Source organism: Sus scrofa, chromosome 15, assembly GCF_054392235.1.
Source record: "Sus scrofa isolate SSC_HxYL_T2T_F1_AM1 chromosome 15, Sscrofa_HxYL_maternal_Yorkshire_Landrace_v2.0, whole genome shotgun sequence".
In the NCBI taxonomy this organism is placed as follows: domain Eukaryota; kingdom Metazoa; phylum Chordata; class Mammalia; order Artiodactyla; family Suidae; genus Sus; species Sus scrofa.
Window position 1 is genome coordinate 25,982,924 of NC_139397.1, and position 25,027 is coordinate 26,007,950.

Genomic DNA, 25,027 nt, shown 5'->3' on the forward strand with positions numbered 1-25,027 from the left:
TTTCTTTTACTGCGATATATATCTCCGGTAGATATTTAATGAAGTTAAAAGGCAGAGACTTTTTAAATTCTTGGCATGATACGCTTCCTTCAGGAATTGGGAAACCTTTCAGGCACAGTGGTAAATATAGATAAGGTATGCAGAGACTGAGAAGAAACTCTTATTTTGCTTTCTTCTCCCCAAAATACCCTCAGTTCATTTAGAAAAAGAACATGTAGTTACTGAAAAAATGACATTACATAATGCAATTCTTTCTTGTTAGCACTAGTGTGATTCTTTTGATAGTTGCATATAAAAGTCTCCCAACATGTTTTTGCTATAATGAATGGAAATGTATTCCCTCAAAAATCTTTTAACTTTCCACTTAATAGGATTCAAAAGAAAAGTGAAAACTGAAAAAGACTGGAAACAGTAAACTAGAATTATAGGCACAGATACACAGTTTGTATGTGTATAATGGACTTAGGTTTTGTCTCTGAAATGTTTCAAGTTCTCTGACTGAATTGACTACTTTTTTTTTTCTTTATGTATTTTTGCCCTGTTTCAGAGAATATTTGAGGTATCTAACAATCAGAACATGAATAATAAAATGTTGGCAAAAATAACTAAGAAGCAAGAATTTAAAATGGGAAAATATAAATTGAAGTACATAGTTATTGCTGGGTAGAGTTGATGAGAGGAGCAGATGGAAGAAAAAGGCACGGCAGAGAACCAACCAAATGCATGTCCACAGGCTCTGTGGTCCACATACTTGTGATCATTGAACGTACAATCAGACTCATGTTTACTAACAACTGGAGCAAAAATGCAGTGTAGATATGATTGCAGTAGAGCAGAACTACTTCACTCTGTAGGTGATCAAAGCTGCATTATGACACTAAGATCTAAAAGCAAAACAAGTATCTTAACATTTGAGCTGAAGTATACCCAACACCCCTGCCCTCCAAAAAAAATCCATGTTGAAGTCCCATTCTCCAGTATGACTGCATTGTAAGGTAGAGACTTTAAAGAGATCTTTTGAGTTCCCACTGTGGCATAGCAGGTTAAGTTTCCAGTGTTGTCTCTATGGTGGTTCAGGTTCAATCCCCAGCCCAGTGTAGTGGGTTAAATGGATCTGATTCAACCCCTGGCCTGGGAGCTTCTATATGCATTGGGTGTGGCCATAAAAATTAAAAATAAATAGATAAAAATAAAAAGATAATTAAGTTTAAATGAGGTCACTGTACTGGTGTCCTATTGCATTGGGAAACAGCAGGTATTCAGGAAACAGCAGTGCCACGGTGGAGCAGGGTCCTTGTTCCACCTCGGGGGATGTGCATAGTAATCTCCATATGCCGAGGAGCTGGGGCCCCACCATGTGGAGGATGGGAACTTCAGGATGAGCATAAGCCCACTGACCCCAGACTGGTCAGAACCAAAAGGCTGGTGATTGAGTTTCTTGGATCACCACCCTGTTACCTCTCCACCAGTCAGAAGAAGGTCACACATCCAGTTGCCCTCCCCCTAAATTTGCCTTTTAAAATTCTTCCCTGAAGCCCATCATGGAGTTCAGGTCTTTTGAACATGAGCCACTCATTCTTCTTGCTTGGCCCTTGCAATAAACTTTTCTCTGCCCTAAACTGATGTTTTGGTTTGTTTGGCCTCACTGCGCACCCAGCACACAAACTTGGGTGCGACAACTGAGACAATGCAAGAAGGCATCACATGTTTGTGAGCTAAGAAGAGAGTCCTGATTAGAAGCCAACTCTGCCTGCATCTTGATCTTGGACTTCCAGCCTCAGAACTGGGAGAAAATGAATTTTTGTTGCTTAACACACCCAGTCTGTGCTGTTCAACTGCCCTCACTAACTAGTTCTGCTTACGGACAGCAGTATGAGCAATGTGGTAAAGGAGTTCTCAGCATTTCTACACACCAAATGGTAATATTTTTCGAACGGCAGATTGCTGGGATTCTTTCATAAAATCTAAGGATAATACATTAAAAGGCCACTTATAGGAGACAATTTTGTATAAATCCAGGTAAATATAACCTCATATAAGGTTTTGTTGATCCAACTCCACCTAAGGACAGAATTTAGGGAAAAAAGTAAAGGATGCAAGAGTATAACCTCCAGGTAGGTAGATAGGTAGAGATTAGTCAGACGGATAAATTTTAAAATGCAAATTTTCTTTTCTTTTGTTGGCTGCATCTGTGACATATGGAATGTCCTGGGCCAGGGATCAAATCTGAGCTGCAGCTGTGACCTGTGCCAGAGTTGTGGTAACCCTGGATCTTTAACTGCTGTGCCACCATAGAAACGCCAAAAAATGTAAACTTTCTTGATCTAGCTTTACAGAGATTTTGCTTTTATGTCATTTAAACTGACATTTGCTATTTGAATAATATTAGATAGTTTAATAATATTTTAATAACATTAACACTATTTTATTGATACTCTTATCAGCTTTCTGCTGAGCTACCAAATCCTTTTCCAAAGTGGTTGTACCACTTTAAATTCCTATTAGCAATGGATGAAGTTTCCAATTTTGATTCCACTCCTGGGTATGTACCCAAGAAAAATGAAAAAAATATGTCCACACAAAACTTGTACATAATGTTCATAGCAGTAGTACTCATAATAGCTAAAAAGTGGGAACAACCTAAATGTCTATCAACTGATATATGGAAAACTAAGATGTAATATAGCCATACAATGGAATGTCATTCATTAATAAAAAGAATGAAATACTGATTCAGAATCCAACTTGAATGAACCTTGAAAACATTATGCTAAGTGAAAGAAGCTAGACAAAAAAGGCACTTATTATATTTGAAATGTCCAGAATAGGCAAATTTATGAAGACAGAGTACAGATTAGTGGCTACCTAGGACTGGGACACAGGTAGAGAAGTAATGAGAATCGACCTTTTATTGGACAGAGTTCCTTTTGTGGGGAGGGGGACAGGCAATATATACTAAAATTAACTTAGGTGATAGTTGTATAATACTGTATACTAAAAAAAAAAACTATTGTTTATAAGTATTAAATAGTTGAATTTTATATATATGAATTATATCTCAAAACTGTTAAAAATGTTTTTTAGGAGTTCCCATCATGGTGCAGCAGAAACAAATCTGACTAGGAACCATGAGAGTGTGGGTTCAATCCCTGGCCTCACTCATTGGGTTAAGGATCCAGCGTTGCCATGAGCTGTGGTGTAGGTCACAAATGTGGCTTGAATCTGGCGTTGCTGTGGCTGTGGCGTAGACCGGCAGCTGTAACTCCGATTAGACCCCTAGCCTGGGAACCTCCATGGGCCACAGGAGCGGCTCTAAAAAGAGACAAAAAGACCAAAAAAAAAAAAAAAAATTAAATAATGTTATATTGAATATTTGGAAAATCCATATTAAAAATTGGTTGTAATTTCAACAAGACACAGGTAATCACCATACATACTTAGTCTCATTTTTGCTTATGTGTGTTACTTTTTTAAAAATTAGATTATAGGAGTTCCCGTCATGGCGCAGTGGTTAACAAATCCGACTAGGAACCATGAGGTTGCGGGTTCGGTCCCTGCCCTTGCTCAGTGGGTTAACGATCCAGCGTTGCTATGAGCTGTGGTGTAGGTTGCAGACGCGGCTCGGATCCAGCGTTGCTGTGGCTCTGGCGTAGGCTGGCGGCTACAGCTCCGATTCGACCCCTAGCCTGGGAACCTCCATATGCTGCGAGAGCGGCCCAAGAAAATGGCAAAAAGACTATATTTTATTAATATAGTATCTTAATATAAGATATATAGATATATAGATATATCTTTGTCCCCAGTTCCCAACACAGAGCTCCTAAAGCCTTTGTAAATTTCTGAGTGATGAATCACTAGAAACATCTCTTATTCTAAAATCTGTCTTTGTCCCCATTCCTGACACAGGGCTTCTAAAAATCCTTATAAATTCCTAAGTGATAAGAGTGCTAGAAGCATCTTTGGCTATAAAGAGATCCCTCTGGCTAGCATCCAGGATGGCTTCTGCATGGGCCTGGTCACCAGAAAGACCAAGCATGATTAGAAGCTTAGAGTTTTCTGTCTCCTCTATCCCAACTCTTCCAGGCGAGGAGAGGGAATATAAAAGAAATTAATAATTCGTCATGCCTATGTGAGGAAGCCTCCAAAAAATCCTAGTAGTAAGGAGTTCAAGGAGCTTCCAGGTTGATCAGCACATCACACCAGGGAGGTGATTCACTCCAACTCCACTGGGCAGAAGCTTCTGGGCTCAGCTCCCTCCTAGACATCATCTTATGTATCTCTTCATCTGGCTGTTTGTCTGTACCCTTTGTCATATCCTTTAATGACCTGGTTAATGTAAGGAAGTACTTCTCTAGGTTGTGTGAACTGCTCTAGCAAATAATTGAGTCCAAGGGGGAGGAGGTCTTGGGAACCCCTGATTCATAGCCAAGTCAGACAAAAATTGTGGGTTAACCTGAAGGCCTACTATTTTGCAAATGGTATCTGAAGTGAGGGAGGGCAGGCAATGGCTTGGAACTGAGCCCTTAATCTGTGAATCAGACACCACCTCTGGATAGGTAGTGCCGGTACTGAATAAAATTGTAGGACACCCAGATGGTGTCATGGAGAATGGCTTGGTATAGGGAAAACCATCCACACATTTGGAGACTAGAAGTGAATTTTTTTTTTTAAATGTATGCAGTAAAGGAGATTCTTAGGGAAGACAGATATAGAGAAGAGCTGTTCCCTACACAGGAGGTGGATAAAACTGAATACTCCAAAACATATGCAAACCATTTTTAGTTCTTCTTTTTTTTTCTTTTAGAAATAAAACAAGATAACTTCTTATACCACTAACTAGTCTTCTGTGGGAATTCATGGTGAATTTTTCAAAGGCATGGCAGTCACCTAGAAGGGCAGCCATTCACACTCGCACTTCACATTAAGAATTCCTCTTATTCTCCCTCCTCTCTGGGAATCCTGTTATTGTGAGCTATGATTATTAATGCAAGTGTCAGATGCTTTGTGTATACTTGGTTAGACAGAAGCTTGAGAACCACTAAAAAGTAATTCAACAGCATGGTTGTTTTGATCTATCTGTCCAGAGACAAGCATGATTGCCTACCCAGGAGTTTATTGGATGTCCAAACAGATGACACAGTGCACTCAACAGTGAATATGAATAATAGGTATTTAGTACAGATTCATCATAAGTTGAAAAATTCTAAGTTGAAAATGCACTGAATACACCTAACCTCCCAGATGTCATAGCTGAGCCTAGCATTACTTAAGCATGCTCAGAAGATCTCCATAAGTCTATAGTTGGGCAAAATCATGGAACACAAAGACTTTTTTATAATTGGGTGCTGAATACCTCAAATAATTTATCGCATACTCTTCTAAAAGTGAAAAGCAGACTGGTTGTATGAGTACAGAATGGTTGTATGATTATTTACCCATGTGGTGGCATGGCTGACTGTGAGCTGCAGCTTGCTACCACTACCCAGCATCACAAGGGTGTCATAAGGCATATCGCTAGTATGGGAAAAGATAAAAATCTGAAGTATGTTTCTACTGAAATCCTATTGCTTTGGCACCATTGTAAAGTAGAAAAATCAGAAGTCAAGGAATATCTGTAGTCACAGTAAGCTGGGGATTCTCAAGAGGAGAGGGGCTCAAAGAACTGAGTTCTAATGAATGCAATCAAGCCAAGGGTCATTGTGGTTAGGAAGTGGATCGCATGTGGACTAGAGACTATACTACTTAAAGTTCCTTTGGCCTGAAGAGACAGAGGTTCTGTGTTGACCTTTCTGACCATTTTGCACAGATAGACAGCAGGCAGGGAAGAGTGATAGGGATCTAAAAGTTGTCAGTGGTCAAACGTCAAAAATGGTCAACTTTTTCATTACAATGGCCAACAAAATTTTTAGTAAGTATTTTTATCCCATGTGTAAAAATTACATAGAATTATTTATATAACATTACCAGGGAAGATATCCTTTAAGAAAATATGATCTTTTAAGTCAGTCTGAATTAGTTAAATATAAAAATAATTCTTAAGTAATTAGGCAATATAAGTTACTATACAGGACTACTGGCCAGAAACTCAGTAAAACTTGGGTCATCTATCTAGGTGGCAGTTTTAGTTTCTGTGAAAGGAGCCTACAATTATTCATGACTATGTCCTGGGCCACAGAAATGTACTGACAGAATCTTAGAAAATGTTATTGCCTTTATTATCCATGCTAAAGAAGACTGTGAGAATAGTGGCAGAAGCAACTTTCCTTTATGTCTGAAATGTCTATCCATTAAAATTTTGGTCAGAAGAAGTGGTCGGTATGTATTTTGAAAGATGCTTACATTCCTGAAAATGTTATCATTGGTATTAATTTTTCTCTTTCTCTGTAAACATATTAGTCTGGCTAATGAAGTCCTCCATGATGAAGACACAATTGATTATAGCATCCGTCTGGCTAATCCCCTTCCTACCAAAATTCAGCCATATTATACATAGGTATTTCCCACATGTGTCATGCTGTGACATCCACAAATTAATTCTAATGGTGTTTTCTCTGCTTAAAATACCAGTGTTCCCTTGACCATGTGACAAAACAATTTAAAACTCAATTTGCATGTTCAAGCTAAACATCATTTCTTCTAAAGCCTTTCTTGACCATCCCAACAACCTCGAAAGTCCATGGTCCTTTGTTTATCCACTCCATACTGTTTGTCTATAGATTTCACTTGTTTATGTCTTTGTTTCTCTCTTTCACACTGTGAGCTTATACAGTGTGGGAATTGTATCTTCTTAACTTATGCCCAATGTTTACTACAATAAGCTATTAGATGTTTAATATTAGGAAGGAGGAAAATATGGACGGATATAGGGAGGGAAGGAAGAAAACTTCCTCAAACGTTAAATTTGATTCCTATTTTGACCTCCTCACTCTTCTAATAGAAATATATTCTCTGCCAAATGTAATTCTTATTCTCAAGTCCATTCTATATCCAACTGAAATAAACAAAGGTGACTTCAAAAGAAAAACTCTTTTATTTTTTCCCTTCTGCTTTCTAAATTTGTACATTTTCCACCCCTCCATCACCACAGACTTGTTAAAGGCACCCAGGTCCCTCAGACAACCCACAGGTTCCTTGGGGTGCACTGTACCTTCTTTGGGGCTTGTGCTTTCTGTGGATTAAATCTATCTTCTTCATCTTTTTTTTCCCCTTCCATCAATCAAATCTTGCTCTTCTTTGGACATGTATTTGAAGGGGTCATCTCTCAGCAGCTTGTCTTGGCAAAAAGTGCTCTGCCATTAAACTGATTCACACAATGTACTGCCCTCTGGGTCATTTTCCTAAAACAAAGAAAAAGATTTTAAATGTATAACTCAGTGCCCTAACCTTATATGGGAGGAGATAATTTTCCAAATTTATAACTATTGTGTAGGGTTTTATCCTATAATGTTGTTTAGCTGTACATTAATCTTGCAACAATAATGAGTATGGAAACAATAATAATATGACTATAAATAATAATTGAATATTATTCAATTTATATTCAACAAATCAGTAATAGTAATTACCTATTCTATGTTAGCCATTGGAATAAGTTCCTTCATAACTATTAACTCATTTAAAGTTCAAGTTAACCCTAAAAGATAAGTACTCTTTATTCCCACATTATACATATAGAAATGAAGATGAAAGGGTTTGATCTAACTCACATAACAGATAAGTGGCAGAACTGGTATTTAAATCAGAGCTTCTCTGAGTCCAAATCCTATAGAAAATTATTACCCTGATCTTAAGGAATCCTTAGCCAACCCACCAGACAAGGGAAATAAACTCATTGCCAAGCCTTGGCACTTGTAGTGTGTGGTATTCTCTCATGACTACCTTGACAACTCTTTATTTTCCCACAGCAATGGTCTAAATTTGATTTCCCTCACAGCTTCTCATATTCTGTTTACAAGCTATACATTTCTGCTCAGGCATCCCTGTGGCTGTGACATTGGTCTTGCTTGCCCTATAGAATTTGCTGCTGAGCTGGTTCACCTTTTCAATTTATTTAAGGTCACTGATTATAGTAAATTTTCATCAACCTACAGTTTTGCAGCTCTTTAAAAAGAGAAGATAGCAGATCTGCTTCTGGAGATCATTAAAAGTTGTATTCTCATGGTTCCAAATTATTGACGTATTTTGTAAATATGTAAATTTACATAGTATACATATTATATATAATATATATATATTTCATGAACACATCACTTGTATTTAAGAGTAGGCCTTTTTTTTTTTTTTTTCCTAGGGCTGCAAAGGTGGCATATGGAAGTTCCCAGACTAAGGGTTGATTTGGAGCTACAGCTGCTGGCCACACGGGATCCCAGCCTTACCTGTGACCTATACCTCAGCTCACGGCAATGCCAGATCCTTAACCCACTGAGCAAGACTAGGGATTAGACCGGCATCCTAATGGATACTATTTGGGTTCTTTAACCTCCGAGCCACGATGGGAACTCCTAACAATAGTTTTAACTGTGCTTAACATGTAGAATTTTAGTAAATGGTTTGTTGTCTGTAATATTTGGTTGAATTTTGTTAGTTTCTCGTTAATTTTCTAAGTTTTTGTGTGTTTTTCCTCATTTCTGCTGTTTTGTTTTTCTGATTTTAGCTTTGTTTTGATGTTTGTTTTGGGACAGGAGTTCTTCATTTAAAGTTCATCTCTATTTCCCCCCTCACAATTATGTTTTATACTTTAAAGGATAGGATTTTTTATATCTGTTTATTCTTGTTTTTTCTTTATTCTGCAGGCAAGGTCAATATTACATCACTCTTAGGTATATGTACCTCCTTCCAAAATCCTCTGAATTCTCAGCTCTCTGGAGAAAAGCTTACAATTCTCATCTCTGAGCTGGATCCCTTCTCCTCAAAGTGTGAAAATCTCCACTCTGATATCCTCAATGCATTAGATAGGTCTGGAGCAAAAGAAATATGTGGAATTCCTTGTTCAAAAAGCAAGGGAGGAAGTACCACTAAAGATACTAAAATATAAAGCTTTTTCTTTCTTTTCCTGTCAGTATGTCAAAATGCTCTTTTATTTGCCATTTAATTTTTTTCTAATTAAAGAAACATTAAAAATTTAAATTAGCATGAATTTTATTGTTCTTCGTATTGTGCAGTGCCAGTTTTAAATGCAAATATATTTATTTCGTAAGTGGAAGGGTCAAAATTATGCAATTCATATTTCTTAGCTCATGCATACATATATATCTCATTCTCATCAAAAACAGTGGAAATGCTACACAAAACTAACTCAGTGGTCTTTTATTTCACTTCTTGCTGCACATGTATTCTACTAATATTACCTTCTACTTATAGAAAAGTAAGGAAAAACTGAAAGGAAAAGGAACTACGGTTTGACCTACCTTTTTCAGTTCTTCTGTGTTATCTTTTTCAGCAAAAGTGTTTGGATAATGTAGGAAAGTTATATGAGTGAAACTACAATAATATGCCTTGATCATTGTGTTACTTAGAACACTGTTTCATTCTTTCTGTGTTTGAAGCAAGATCTGATTCAGATGGTGTGTTTGGCCTCGGAAGGCTGTCAATACCTCTGCTTACTCAGCATAGAGGCAAACACTTAATTTGTACTCTTAAGCCTTGCTGAAGGACCATGCATTGTTCATCCACTGGAATTTTGTGCTCACATGGCAGCATGTCCATGGGGCAAAAACATGTATATTGCGTGTAACACCTTTGCCCGTGTGCATGCTCCATGGCTGTGTTTCATTTACAAAACACAAGATGAGGCCATCTGTATGTCTTCTTTGGAGAACTGTCTGTTTAAATCGTCTGCCCATTTTTTGATGAGGTTGTTTGTTTTTTTGGTATGGAGGTGCAGAAGGTGTTTATAAATTTTGGAGATAAATCCCTTGTCAGTTGATGGCCAAAAAAACACATGAAAAGATGTTCAACATCTCTCATCATTAGAGAAATGCAAATCAAAACTACTCTGAGGTATCACCTTAACACCAGCCAGAATGGCCATCATCCAAAAGTCTACAAACAATAAGTGCTGGAGAGGGTGTGGAGAAAAAGGAACCCTAGTACACTGTAGGTGGGATTGTAAATTGGTGCAACCACTATGGAAAACAGTATGGAGATTCCTCAGAAAACTAAAAACAGAACTACCATTTGATCCAGCAGTCCCACTCCTAGGCATCTATCCAGAGAAAACCATGACTTGCAAAGATACATGTACTCTGGTGTTCATTGCAGCACTGTTTTCACTAGCCAAGACATGGAAGCAACCTAAATGTCCATTGACAGAGGAGTGGCTAAAGAAGAAGTGGTACATATACACAATGGAATATTACTCAGCCATTAAAAGGAACAAAATACCAGCATTTTTAGCAACATGGATGGACCTAGAAATTATCATGCTAAGTGAAGTCAGCCATACAGTGAGACACCAGTATCAAATGCTTTTACTGACATGTGGAATCTGAAAAAAGGATAGAATGAACTTCTTTTCAGAACAGATGCTGACTCACAGACATTGAAAAAGTTATGGTCTCTAGAGGAGACAGTTTGGGGGGTGGGGGGATGTGCTTGGGTTGTGGGATGGAAATCCTGTGAAATTGGATTGTTATGATCATTATACAACTACAGATGTGATAAATTAATTTGAGTGATAAAAAAATAAATAAATAAAATAAAAAAATGAAACAAAACAAGACAAAATTCAAGATGAGGAGTTCCCATTGTGGCTCAGTGGAAGTGAATCTGACTAGCATCCATGAGGATGCAGGTTCAATCCCTGGCCTTGCTCAGTGAATTAAGGATCTAGTATTGTCATGAGCTGTGGTGTAGGTCACAGATGATTCTCGGCTCTTTCATTGCTGTGGCTGTGGGATAGGCCAGTAGCTGTAGCTCTGATTCTACCCCTAGCCTGGGAACCTCCATATGCTGTGGGTGTGGCCCTAAAAAGACAAAAACAAAAAACAAAAACAAAAAAATACAAGCTGAAAGACAATATTGTTAAGAATTTTAAGATGTTAACAGTCCAGCATTAAACCAAGCACAGGGCCCTTGTGAACGGAGGTTGTGCAAATGTACAGGATAGGTTGCCCTCCTGTGAAGCCAGTCCTGACACAGTCCACCTAGCCCCAGTGGCAGACTTTTACCAGATGCTTCTCTGTCTATGTCTGTTCTGACTCTAACTGCTTCTTGTTTAGTTTGGTTCTTAAGATTCTCTTTTGCAAAGTCGCCCTTAGTCCAAATGACACCATTGTGAAACTAGAAAAATATAACTCTTTCCTTAGATAGACCAAGCCCCTTGATAAGGCAAGTGACTAAGACATTCCCCACTGAACACCAGGGTTGTGGGCTTTGTGAAGCATATGACTTGCACACTTATATATATTTGCCTTACTATTTTTTCACAAATATTTATGGACTTTTAAAGCCAAGAATTAACATAAGCGGCAGGAATTATCACAGTGGCCCTGCCACTAACATCTTGTATCTTCTTCAACAGAAACTTTTTTCTTATCTTCTGCTGCCCTGCCTATAAGACATACATTTTCATTGCTCCTGGTCTTTGTGACCTATGAACAATTAAGGTATCTTCTAATGCTCTTACAATCAGCTAATTAAATTGCCTGTGGAGCCCCCTGGAATTCAGCTACCACAATTCCTTACCTTCTCTGCTGCCCATCATTATTGGCACAGAACCATTGTTGAAGGCTTTCTTTTTTTAGCATCGATGGTCTGTCTGAGTTCCTCTTGGTCTGGAGCTTTCCAAGCTTTGCCCATCTGTTGCAAAATATCTCCCTTGTCTGAGTTGGAGCTGCTGCTACCTCAAATGCAGTGCTGACACCAAACTTCATTGGAATTTAGAATGTGATCTGTGTCAGGGATATGCAATTCCTACCTCAGTCAAAAAGAAATTGGAGACGAACTCATTATAAAAGTGAAGGAAAAGTTTACTTGCAAAAATTCAAGAGTCAGCTATTAAAAAGACTGGCTCACCAAATAAAGAAGACAGCTAGCATTTAAAAGGAAAAACAAAATTTGCAAGGTTATCAGGTATTCATTATAGTGTTCATAGAGGAAAAGCTTCACATGATTATCATATTCAGAAAGATCATGTCATATCTTCAGACATCACCATAGCAAAAATCAGGGACAAAACAATGTTTTTGCTAAGAAGTTCAGGTTAGAGTAGGTGCTCAAGATTTCATGAGAATCGGAATCTGAGAAAATGACCTTGTTATTTTTCATTTATGTTTGGGTATAAAGTTCTTTTTTCCTTACTATGCATAATATCAAGTGCATAGTAATATTCAAATCAGAGAAAACTGTCAGCTTTTGCTTCTCTCAACATTAGTATTCTTTGGAAAAATTCTGAACAGGTAAGATACATAAACAAAAGTAGCATCAGGGGCATCCGTAATATGGGTCTATATTCTATTTACAGCTTTATAGCATCAGAGTCCAGACCCTGCAGATAATCCTTGAGAGAGGGAAGTATATAATTCTTCTCATTTCTGGGCCAGATTCATTCTCTACTACAGGTTTTGTCATGCAGGAGCTTTCTGATTCCAGGATCTCATGGAATACAGCATTTGCATACTGAGACCAAATAGCCTTAGACCTGGCAGTCTACCTTGCCTTCCCATTAGCAGAAAAACATTTTGTACTAATATCAAGGTGAACTTTTACTTATAATACCCATTAGTCTTTTATTTGACTGTTTTGTTGCTTGCTCAGAAGCTAAAGTGTGTGTGAAGAGATGAGAGCTGGTGATTAGTCATGAACTTCCACGTCCCTGAATCTACAAGCACCAAGTCTCATTAAAGTTAGGCAGCCATGATCACTGGACTTTGTCAAATCCTGAAGTTCTTTAGGCAACAGGACCCTGAATTTTAGATTTTTAAAGTGGCAGACTAGTGAAATTTTCATCTCTGAATAATTCAGCATTGTCTTCTTAGATCTAGAGCATTCTTTCCATAACCATGGTCTGCATATAACATCTAACATATTTAACAGTAATATCATAATATTTTTATGATATTTTTATTCAAGCATACAAACTAGAGAGAATTGCATAATGAATGCCCTAGAACTTGTCACCCACCTTAGACAATGATCAGCAGTTATTTCTCCTCCTCTACCCACAATTTATATACAGTCTGGTGTTTTATTTTTTTCTATATTCACAGTGACCTAATTACCCCCAACATACCATTTTATTAAAAATTTGAATCCAATCAGAGATCACATATAGTTTTTGGTTTTCATGTCTGTTTAAGATCCTTGAAAGAAGGAGGTATATCTAGAACAGTACTGCTATTTGGTTTTTTTGTTTCCTCATTCATGACATTGACATTTTAAAGAAACCAAGCTAGCTGATGTTCTTTAGACTCTTTTGTTGATCAATCTATTAATGTACTAGTTCAAACTTGTTAAATTTTACATATTCTATAACCTGTTTTAATACCTGGTATTAATTAGTTCCTTTGTCCTATTTCTCTCATTTTTCAGAGTTTTTTTTATCTTGGATATTTGTTTTTTTTTTTTTTTTTTTTTGTATTAACTTTAGAATCTGCTTTTCTACCTCTAGGAAACAAATCTTGTTGGGAATATTTATTGAGATCAAATCAATGTTATGTATTCACTTGAGAAAATTGACATACAAGCTAGGCAATTAATTATGAAAGCAGGGTCAGAAGACCTCTTAGTGTTTTCAAGAGGTAGGACTTTTCCCTAGCTAGCTCATACTTCACACTTTTGCTGATAATCTTGAAGAAGCCAATGTTAAAGAAAACATTAATTTCACTTAATTTTTATTATCAAACATACAAACTAGAGAGAATTGCATAATGAATGCCCTAGAACTTGTCACCCACCTTAGACAATGATCAGCAGTTATTTCTCCTCCTCTACCCACAATTTATATACAGTCTGGTGTTTTATTTTTTTCTTATGTGCTTTGGAAGTGTGACATAGCTTTGCAGAAGCTAAAGGACCTCAAAGATCATCAATATTTTAGTTTTTTTTTAAATTTAAATCATGGCTATAGTAATTAAAACTATTAAGTGCAAACCAGTGCATTAAACTAAGTAATTGATTCACTGAATGAACAATTCTTTCCACATAGTAGATTAGAATGACCAGGTGTTGGGATAGATTGCATAAGTAATTTGGTCTTTCAAATCCCTTCTGTAGATAAAATAAAATACAAGCTATAGATTGAAGTCATATTTGGAGCCTCTCATAATGACCACATTTTATTTAGCATAATGTCTTTCAAGAATAGGATACTGTTGGTGAAGCATAGACATTTTTGAAAAGACTTTTGGCATCTATCTGAATTTTTTCATTGAAACCAGTAACTAGCTGTCTCATCACTTGTACTGAATTCATGGTGCTCATTGTTCTTCAGAACAAAGTAAAACTAGCCCATACCCTTTATGGCTTCTACTCCCCTTTCTGGGCTATCTCACATTCCTGGCTCCTCATGTTCTGTGGTCCAGCTTCTGAACTGTCTGTGATTCCCCAAACGTGTCCCCTCACTATCCTCACTTTCCCCCCTTTCCTCCACTTCTCTCATTTAATTTGACTAGTGATGGTTCCTCACACAAATGTCTAGATTGATATCACTGCTTCTAGAAACCATTCCTAGCCCCCATATTCCAATTTATACTCTTCAAGTGTTGTTATTTGCTAGATATTTACATATTTTCATCTTCAGTAGACTACATGCTCCTTGAAGAGAGGAGTTACATCTAAGTCATCTTTTTATCTGTATCTTCTAAATACATTCTCAATATAAAATGCAGCATATACATATGTATGAATGAATGTTATAATGAAACAGTTTTCTCTATATGGAAATACAGAGACTGATTCAGAGAATCTGGCTTGTAGCTCTTTGCCCAGAATGGATTGTATGATATATGAGTCATTTATCTATGTGTTTTTAATAGCTCCAAAATAAAAACCTTAATATCAGTGATGAAAAACTTACAAAATTACTGTGAGAGTTGATGTATTAAAAAAATACAAATATAAGAAAATTTTAAAAACCGTAAATGGGACAGAACAGTATTAACCTCAACGTGGGATCTGGGACCATTAAATGATAAGGAATAGGCACAGTACCTGACATATATGTGTTCGATATGTATTTGTTCATGTTCCTCATCTATCACTTCACCTCTAAACTGATATGTTTAGAGAGAATGGTTGAATTTATAATTACTGCAGTACATCTAAAAAAGCTCTTCTACAATGAGGACATTTTGTATGAAGACTTCTCAAGGATAAATTTTTAGAGCTATCTGACATAAATTGTCACAAACAAGCTGCGTTAAGTATCAAAGATCTTTGAATAGTATGTCATATACCTATATACATACTGAATATTTGGGGGGGTATTTTTTATTTTTTGACATGCAATGTTTCTTTTGGAAAGACAAAATATTTTATGGCTGTAGCTTTCCTCTGTAGCTGGCAGAACTAGTGGAGCATTATCATGCTTGATGAAACACTGCTTCCCCTGCTCAAACAAATATATATCAAAATGAAAGTAAGTAGAGAGATTACTGCTTTTTAGATTACTGTCTATTATCAATAAACAGAGAGTTTCAAGTGCTCTAGATAATGTGATTTCTTTGCCATTAAGGATAATTTATTATTCTATTGTATGAATAGTTGTCAAATCTTTATACAATGAGTCAGATAATTTTTTGCACAATATTTAGTACCTCTGTAAAAAATAAGATTTGAAATGTATTGAACAAGGGACTACCTTTTAATATGTCTTCTCATATAAAATGCTTGCTGCTTAAACATTAGATACAAATACAATCAGATAATATCTGCATGTGGCAGAGTGCCCAGTAGCTATTTACATATGGCTGCCATCTTGTCAATTAATCATATATGATCTGCATGAACTAATGACTCTGATAAGACCAAATCAGTCAAGTCACCATTGCTACAATGTCAAAACAGATCCAGCAAATTAAAGTATTTAATTCTGGATTTGACTGTACACAAATTCTTCTGGCAGTGAGTGAGATCAATGGGATTCGTTAGTGTGTCTGTCTGTTAGTGACTCTGTGGCAGAGTCGGGCTAGGGGAACTACACAGGTGCAACAGAAATACAGAAAAGCAAACCACAACAGCATCTTCTGGTTAATCCTTGACCAGGCAAGGGGAGGCTTGGCTCGTGTTGGGGAGATGAAGAATGAGTGACAGATCGTTATCCCAGAAGGCTGACTAAGAACAAAGGAGTAGATGGTGTGGAGATTTCAACAAATAGGATCTGTCACAGAACTAAATTCAAGGGTCAAACTTCTGAATCACCGAAAGGGTAAGCAAGGGCAAGGTAAACCAGGCCTTAGTAAGGAATGTGCATGGCTTGATACCATGATATAGATCCATGGGAAGAATTCAGCTTGGGAGCCAATTAGCAATCCTAGGAACAAGTCTGGAGCCTCATATATCTGAGACTCAAAATAAAAAAATCAAAGCAGAACATAGAGAAAAACTGATTTGCTGTTTAAAAATCTGAACTATGAACAATGGCTTCTTAAATAGTCCTTGACCAGGAAAAGCATTTTCCCAGGGGTCTGTGTTTAGATGAAAGACCTAAATGTAAAATTTAGAGAAATACAGGGAACTGGTAAGACACACACAATGCTGAGGATATACTATCAGAAATTTGCTGGTAAATGTTTAACGTTTGTATTATTTGCTGATTTCTATTGTGTAATTACTCCAATCACAGCTGATTTGAAGTTACCGTCACGTCAACTTGCTCAAAAAATTCCTGAAAATGTGAAAAATTAGTTCTTGTGAGCCAGTAAAAACTAGTTCCAGCACACTGCTATTACCATGGATGAGTCTGTATCAAACTAAATGTATCAAACAATTTATTGAACTTAAAAAAATAAAATTATCAATTATTTTTCATCAATATTTTAAAAAATTAATCACTTATGAAATACTGGGTACCTTCTATGTACTGGAGATTGTGTTGGCCATTGCTCAAGGTTCTTTGAGTCCAATGGAGCATTTATTCTGGAAGGTCATGAACTATATTCTATATAGGGCATAAACAATCCCTGAATTATTTAAAATTATCAGTCAGAATGTTCTTGTACTTAACCTATGTTGATAGGTTAAATATAGCCACAGATTTGTTGTGACTCCTTCCTCTGAAAATAAAATCTAATTCCACTTTCTTTGTATCTGGCTTGGTATTAGTACTTTCTTGACCTAACCTAAGGCATGGTATGTCATATATCACTGGTGAATATGTCAAGTTTTGGGGGTTTTTTTGTCTTTTTTTTTTTTTTTAGGGCTGCACCCACAGCATATGGAGGTTCCCAGGTTAGGAGTCAAATTGCAGCCATAACTGCTAACTTGTGCCACAGCCATAGCAAAGTCAGATCTGAGCCAGATCTGTAACCTACACCACAGCTCATGGCAACGCCATTCCTTAACCCACTGAGCAAGGCCAGTGGTCAAACCTTCCTCCTCATGGATACTAGTCAGATTCATTTCCATTGAGCCACAACAGGAACTCCTTTTTTTTTTTTTTTTTTTTTTTTTAATTTGGGTCCCTTACACAGGCAACTGGTCTTTAAATAACATGCAGTTGTTCATAAATTTATTTTGTGTATATGTGTATGTGTATTTTTTCCACAGAAAAAAAAAGCAAATATCTTCATCATATCTGTATTAAATTAAATGAAAGATAAAGTTTTCTCTTTATCTCCTCCTCTTTCCTCCATAACATAATAGCTGTTCAGCAGTCTTCCATTGTCTGTATTCTCAAAGTGTCATATTTGTAGTTTATCATAACCTCACTGTTTTGGAGTTGTGTAGTCATGACTTTTTCTTTCCAGGGTCCCCTTACTGCAGAGCAGTTTTCATGCCTTCTGGTCTCTGGGATTGCAATCCTCAGCACTTATTACTGAGCTTGATGCATGGTGTGTGCTAAATATCAAATTTATTTAAAATTACAAGTTTTACTACATTCCAATTCATAAGCAATAAACAATAAAATATTTAACGAATACATATCTTTCTGTCTAGCAGATGCACATTCCTCCCTCAGAATTTCCACTGCTTCAAATTTTATAGTGTTAATGGTAGTATACACATTGTACATAAAGCATTTCTAACAATGACATATCCAAGATGTAAGCTACTATCAAGTTAATATAAAGTTGCTAAAATAAATTGTTTAAAAAAATTACATAAGAGAAACTGAAAATGATGTCAAAATGATAAGTGGACTTATTTGCATAGATTTAGGGCAGGGATTTAGTCCGAATTTGTTACAGTGGAGACCGTACCCAATACTAACACGATCAGATTGACTTCAGCAAGAGAATACAGGGTGCCAGCAAGAGAGAAAAACTAGTCTTCATTCTTTCTGTGGCTCCACAGACTACCTCTGTTAATATTTTTGAACTTTTGGTTACAGATAACCTCACCCAATAAAACACTTCCGTGTTATAAATCGGGATATCATTTAAGGTCTTTTCATATTGGCCATTTTCATATAGTTCTTCCAATCTAAGCCAAAGGGGAGAGTTAATATCTATATATCACATATGACATTTTCCCTGAAGAGGTGATGATGAAAGAGGAGGTTATAAAAGAACACCTCCTCTTACAATGCTGTGCTTATTTTGTGAAAGGTTAAAGCCACATTTAGATCCTTAAGCCCTAGATTTCAATTTTAATTTAAACATTCTTTCCCAGTGACCTTTCCTTTTTACTGCAAAAAGACAGTGTTCAGTTTGACACTTTTGTTCTTCAAAATCCACTTGCTTTCTTGACTTTTAAGTTAGAACTGAGAGAGCCTATCAGATTCTCTCATAAGGCAGGCATTTTTTTTCTTTTCTCCAGGGCTCCTGAGTTATCTTTATTGGAGTAGGCATTATTCGGTGTAAAGCAAGGAAGTCCTAAGAGCAGTCTTTAAAGGAGTTGGGTTGTTAACAAAAAGAAAACAGGGGAATGCCACCTTGTCAGTGATGTGGTGTCTATGCTCACTCCCAGCTCCTTCCAAAGCCTGTCAGGCGTCATGCATTTATCAGGTTAAGTAGATGGGCTGATAAAAATATATGTTAATTTTAACTAACACATACTTATTTCCTTAAGGGCTGGGGATGAGTGACAAATTATTCAGTAAGAGTTATAGCATATATATTAAATTCTTTTTTTTCCAAGATGTTGGGAAATTTCAGCACTTCAGTGATAGACACCATTAGTTTTAAGGTGAGTTGGTTCAAAAATGTGAGACTTTCAATGCAACTACTATTGGAATATCTAGTTAAAACATCATCTAATAATGGCAATTACACATCATAGTTGGAGTTATTATAACATGTTTTGCAAATGCCCTCTGCACAAAAATACCGTGAAATTTTTAAAAGCTTCATAAGTTTTTACAACATTAACAGTTATTTATTGAGTTCAAAAATGAGCCAAGACAGTACTAATCAAAAGAGACACACGACAAACATGATAGGCATGGCTGTTGCTTTCAAGGAGACAACATAATAAAGGCCCTGTGCCTCTGATGCCAAAATAATATAGCTGAAAAAAAAAAGAAATAATCATCCAGAAGTTTGTTTGTCTGAACCAATCATGTTTCTATTTGACTTAGTTTTGTTTAGTATAGAAGCCTTTGTCCAAAACTATTTTATGCAATGGAGAATATATTCTTTTACAGCTTCACACACACACACACACTCAAAAAAAAACAAACAACAACAAAAAAACTACCAACATTCTCCCTATAGTTATGGTTGTCTAGTGCTCAGTAAACATTCTTTCACTTCTCTCTCTGCCTCTCCTTTTCTTTCCTTCCTTTAACACATGTCTAATCAGCAACTAAATGTGTTCCAGGCATTATGATAAATACCTGGAATTTAAAGTATGATACCTGGCCTTTTGGAGCTACTGTCAAATCGTGATGGCATGGGAAGACATCTTTGGGAAAAAAGTGCACTTACTTGCTTATAATAATTACTTATACTAAACCTCATTATCAGGACTTGAAACGGAATAGTAGGGAAGTGAATTCTGCATGTGAAATTGGAGAAGCTTCTGTAAAGATTTCTTCACTAAGATATTCTGAGAGATTTATGGGAGTGTTCTTTCCCACCAGGCATACATCACATTGGGTTTTGACTGAGGCTTTATCATTGCCTACCTCCTCACTCCCTTAAGCACGTGCACATGCGTGCACACACACACACACACACACACACACCCCCATTATCATCCTTCTCCCCTTCAGCAGTTTAACTATAGCCTGTATTTAAAGGTTCAATTCAAGTCTTATTAAGAAGTCCTGAAACCACAGCAAATGCTGCCTCCATCTGTGGTTTCCTTTTAGTTATAGTCAGTGACACCTCATACTTGTTTTCTAGTTGTCTCCCCAACTCAATAAGAAACTAAATAGATGCTATAGCTCTGTGGAGTCTCTTGATTCTCCTAGCAGGATATTTTGCAGTTGAGAACTATGCACAACTACTTTGATTCTTTTCCCTGAGAATCTGACACCTAATGATCTCTGCTGTTTCCTTCCCTACCCCACATCCTTAACTGACATGTGCGTAGTCTGTTATAGGCTCTTAAGTAATAAGATGTCTAACCAATTAAAGAATGGCATGTATCTTCATTTGCATGAGAAGATGTACCAAGGAAAATGATTGGAACACACTGATTGTCATATCACAAACCAAGAGTATGGTCTTGGTCTTTATAACTTAAATGCCCTGAAAACATTTTAGTGGAATTCATTCTCAGTGAAAATGGAGCTTGTTCTTGGTTTAATAGGATTCTTTGAGTGTAAAGTGTTAGAAAATTGCCTTAAAGAAAGGTGACTCATACACAGAAAATACTGTTTGCACATAGTCATTAGACATCCCAAGTACATACTGGCTTGCCTGAGGAAAGTGAAAATGTCCCCTTTCTGATGTATTTTTTATTTTTTGTTTGGGCTTTTAATAGTTCTCTTTCTGAAGTACAAGGAAGAAAAATGTGACGGATTTTTAAAAGGGTGAAAAAGTTGACTTCACGTCTCTTTCTTTCCTAAAGTTGCAAGTCTTTTAATGATCCTGTTTTAAAGTAGATGCACATTTATTCTGCTAAGGAAAACCACGACATACTTTGATACCATGTCCTTCCTGCAGCTATTCACTTTCTTAAGGAGAGAGTAAAAAAGATTTTTCAGACTTGAAAGATTTGGATTTAGGGGGTCAGTTTATTATAGTGCCTTTATCTCCCCCCTTCATTCTGCCTGCAATGAACACAAAGACATTTCTTTAGAAGTTTAGGAGGAAAATGACATTTCCCCTGGGTTGTCCTTGAGCTAACAGCTTCAGACTTCAGATTTTCAAGATAACTCATGCAGCAACATATGTGAGGAAAGAGGTTCTGCCCTCATTTAGAAGTTCAAAGGCTATTGTAGAAAAATGTGCTCACATAAGTGGCTCTGAAGATGCTGAACCTGTACTGAGCTAACAAGGTTAAAGGTGGGCAAATATTAGGAGGTTAGGGTGAAAAGACTCAATAAAGACCTTCCATAAAAGTTGGCCAAAAGAGAGATGATCTGGACAAGGTCAAAAAACAGAAGAGTTGATCAGCAGAAAACATACACAGTGGTTACAAATGAAAGTAGAGAGAGGAATTACTGAATGAGATGTCAGCTAAATTTTCTTTAGGTATTAAAATTATAGATGCATATGGAAACAATTTTTTTAAGTTGTATAATGATTAATTTGAAAATAAAAGATTCTTGAATTTCCTGCTATAGCATGAGTAGCAGAATGGTATTAATGAAGAACTTAATAACTATAGTATTATTGTAGCTGAATGGAAGTTGAAACAGTTTTGTCAATCACAAGTTGTAAATAAAGCCTAAGGCATTTCATGAGTGAGAAAAAGATAAAAAGTACAATGTTTAGAGAAAAAAGCTGATAAAAAGTTTAAGGTGATAAAAGAATAGATGTTTTATTTCTTTTAATGCTTGCTTTAGCTAGTACCTTTGATACTTTAAACATGATTTGAAAAATTAAATTATACATATGTTGTCTATTTAAATATTTTTTTTCACTTTTAAAGCAGAGGAGTATGTGCAGTTAATAAGTGCTTTATCCATTTTTAAAATCCATACCTGGAATAATTTTAATGCTTGAGTCTGTAGTACTGTAATCAAAAACACCAATCACTGGGAAGCAGCTACCACTCAAAGAAATGGCAGAAAGAGCCGAGTTTCTCTATGGCTTACCCTGGAGCATCAGCCCTTTTAAAAGTAACAATAGCAGCAACAAAGAGATCATTAAGAGGGGAGAATTGTCAAAAGAAACTTGCTATAAAGGGGTATCTTCTAGTGGCCTTAGGGTCTAGGTCCTAAAAAATGCAATGCTAAGAAATCACTAAGAGTTTACAAAGTTTTATTTTGTTTTTTATCAAAGTCTTCTTCATTTACAGAATCACAAAGGCTGAGAGGAACCTTAGTCCAGAGGCCACAGAGTCAATATTCCTGATTCCTAGAAAGTCCAGGCTGAGCAGCATAAACCTGAGAGTGTTCTAATACACACTCCTAAGGTAGGCCTTCCCTTTGCTAACAAGCCATCCCTAAGAGAAAGTTACTTAATAGTATAGATGGGATTATTTACCCCTCCCCCCTTCAAATGAGCCTCCCCTATACAACATACAACCTTGTTTCCCACTGCCGCCACTGTCCCTCCAAAGATGTACTTCTATGAGTAACATAGGCACAGAAGCCAAGGTTGAAAAGCAAGTTCAGACTCTGAAAACAACCATCTCTTCTCCAGTGTCCAGGCCACCCTAAGCACACAAAGCATGTCCCACCTCCAGGTTTTGAAGCATGTCAGTTCTCTTATAGAATCCCCCCCTCCTTTCTCACTGTGGTCTTGACAACTTTTTCTTAGAATTCTAGATTCTGGTCAAGACTCAAATTTATTATCAAGCTTCTATGACTAATTTTTATATTTTTCTGTAATTTTCCTTAAAACACTTCAATTTTAGCATTGATTGAAACACACACACACACTACTTTAGAAACATAGAACTACAGATCTTGCTCCATTTATGATTGAGTTACCCCCCAACAAACCCACCATTAAGTTGAAAATATCTTAAGTTGAAAATGCATTTGAGGGAGTTCCTGTTGAGGTGCAGCAGAAAGGAATCCAGCTAGTATTGGGTAAGGATGCGGGTTCCATCCATAGCCTTACTCAGTGGGTCAGGGATCCAGCTTTTCCATGAGCTGTGGTGTAGGTTGCAGATGTGTCTTGGATCCAGTGTTGTGGTGGTGTAGGCTGGCAGCTGTAGCTCCAATTCAGCCCCTAGCCTGGGAACTTCCCTATGCCATAGGTGCAGCCCTAAAAAAAGAAAAAAAGAAAATGCATTTGATATACTTAATTTACGGAATAATGCAGCTTAGCTAAGCCTTCCTTAGATGTGCTCAAAACACATTAGCCTACAGTTTGGCAGAATCATTTAGCACTAAGCCTGTTTTGTAAGTGTTGAATATTAGTATAATGTATTAACTACAATGCTGGAGGTGAAAAGAGAATGGTTGTAGGTGTAACAGTTGTTTCCTGTCATGATCACATGCCTGACTAGGAGCTGCAGCTCCCTGCCCCTGCCTAACATACCAAGAAGTATCATAGTGCATGAAAATTGCTAGCCTAGGAAAAAATCAAAATTCAAAGTTTCATTTCTACTGAATGTGTTTCACTTTTATATCATTGTAAAGTCAAAAAAATTGCAAGTTGAACCATCTTAAATCAGAAATTGTATGTATTTAAATGTAGAAGGACTTTTGTCTAGCTCAAACCCAGAAATTTTGTCATAATGTATGTCAGGGCATTATTTCCAATGGATGTTGTGTGTTGGTTGGATAGAAGTATTGCTGAACTTTGCCATCCTTTTGTGAACAGGATGTAAAAATATAGCTGACTGAGTAGTTGTAACTCTGAGGGCCCTACCTTTAGAACAGGAGTAGGTCCCACGTCAGTCCACATCTGGAAGGATATTTTCACCTGAAATAGAACAGAAGTTTGGTTACCTTGCCTGAGCTTTTCATGAAAGTAGTTAGTAAAGCGCCTGAAAGGGCAGAGAGAGCTGGCACTCCACCAAGCTGAGAGGACTCTGTTTTAAGATAAAATTGTATGTGCTTCACGATCAATGTCTATACGTATGACAGAATTCGTTCTGAGACTAGCTTTTTTTCCTTTCCTACCTGGTAGTAAAGCTAAAATGAAATAAATAATCCTCACCTATCTTTAACTATTGGAGGTCTACCAAAATCTGCCAAATGTATTTTAGCAATTTTGAATGACAAACTTATATAATTTCATTCTTACATCCCAAGTCATCAGATGTAATGGGTAGGGTTAACTTAGAACTTGCAGTGTAGCACTTACTACAGAAATACAAATGTCCTCTTCTTTTTTTGCCCACAGTTATCTATCCCTCTTCCAAACTTCCTAGGTTTTATGGATACCTGCTTTATCTATTTTATTTTTCCACTTCTTTTTAGTTTTCTCACCACCTAGCTAATGGCAAGCTGAACTGGTATGGGTAAAATAGTATAAACTTTAGAAGCATATGGTACTAGATTTAAATTCTGACTATACAGTTTCCTAGCAATTTGACCTGGTGTGAGTAATTTACTTTGATTACGTTATGTTCTGTGTAAAAATGCATACACTTACATCCAACTTACTTGAATTTTCTGAGAAATCAGTGCAATGGTGGTGTACAGAGTGCCGATCATAACGATTGATAAATGGTACATTCTGTGAAAGTATTGTTCTTCTTCCCTTTTGCAAGAACTTTATAAATACTTACTGACTGCTTGATAGATACAAAGGAATTTTTGTTCCTTATGAGTTAGGTACTATTTTCAATTTGGTTAAATATATTTCATTATCACCTCTAATACTGTATCACAATTTCCATGACACGTCATGTG

General features: G+C 36.7%; 1 long non-coding RNA gene across 1 annotated transcript in view; it reads left to right on the forward strand.

Annotated features, from left to right (window-relative positions):
* Positions 1-22,629, forward strand: part of LOC146395757 (uncharacterized) — a 156,302-nt gene extending 133,673 nt beyond the window's left edge. The window contains exon 3 of the long non-coding RNA XR_014829237.1: positions 22,497-22,629. This is a non-coding gene — a long non-coding RNA (uncharacterized LOC146395757). The remainder of the gene's footprint in view (positions 1-22,496) is intronic.
* Positions 22,630-25,027: the final 2,398 nt, after the last annotated feature.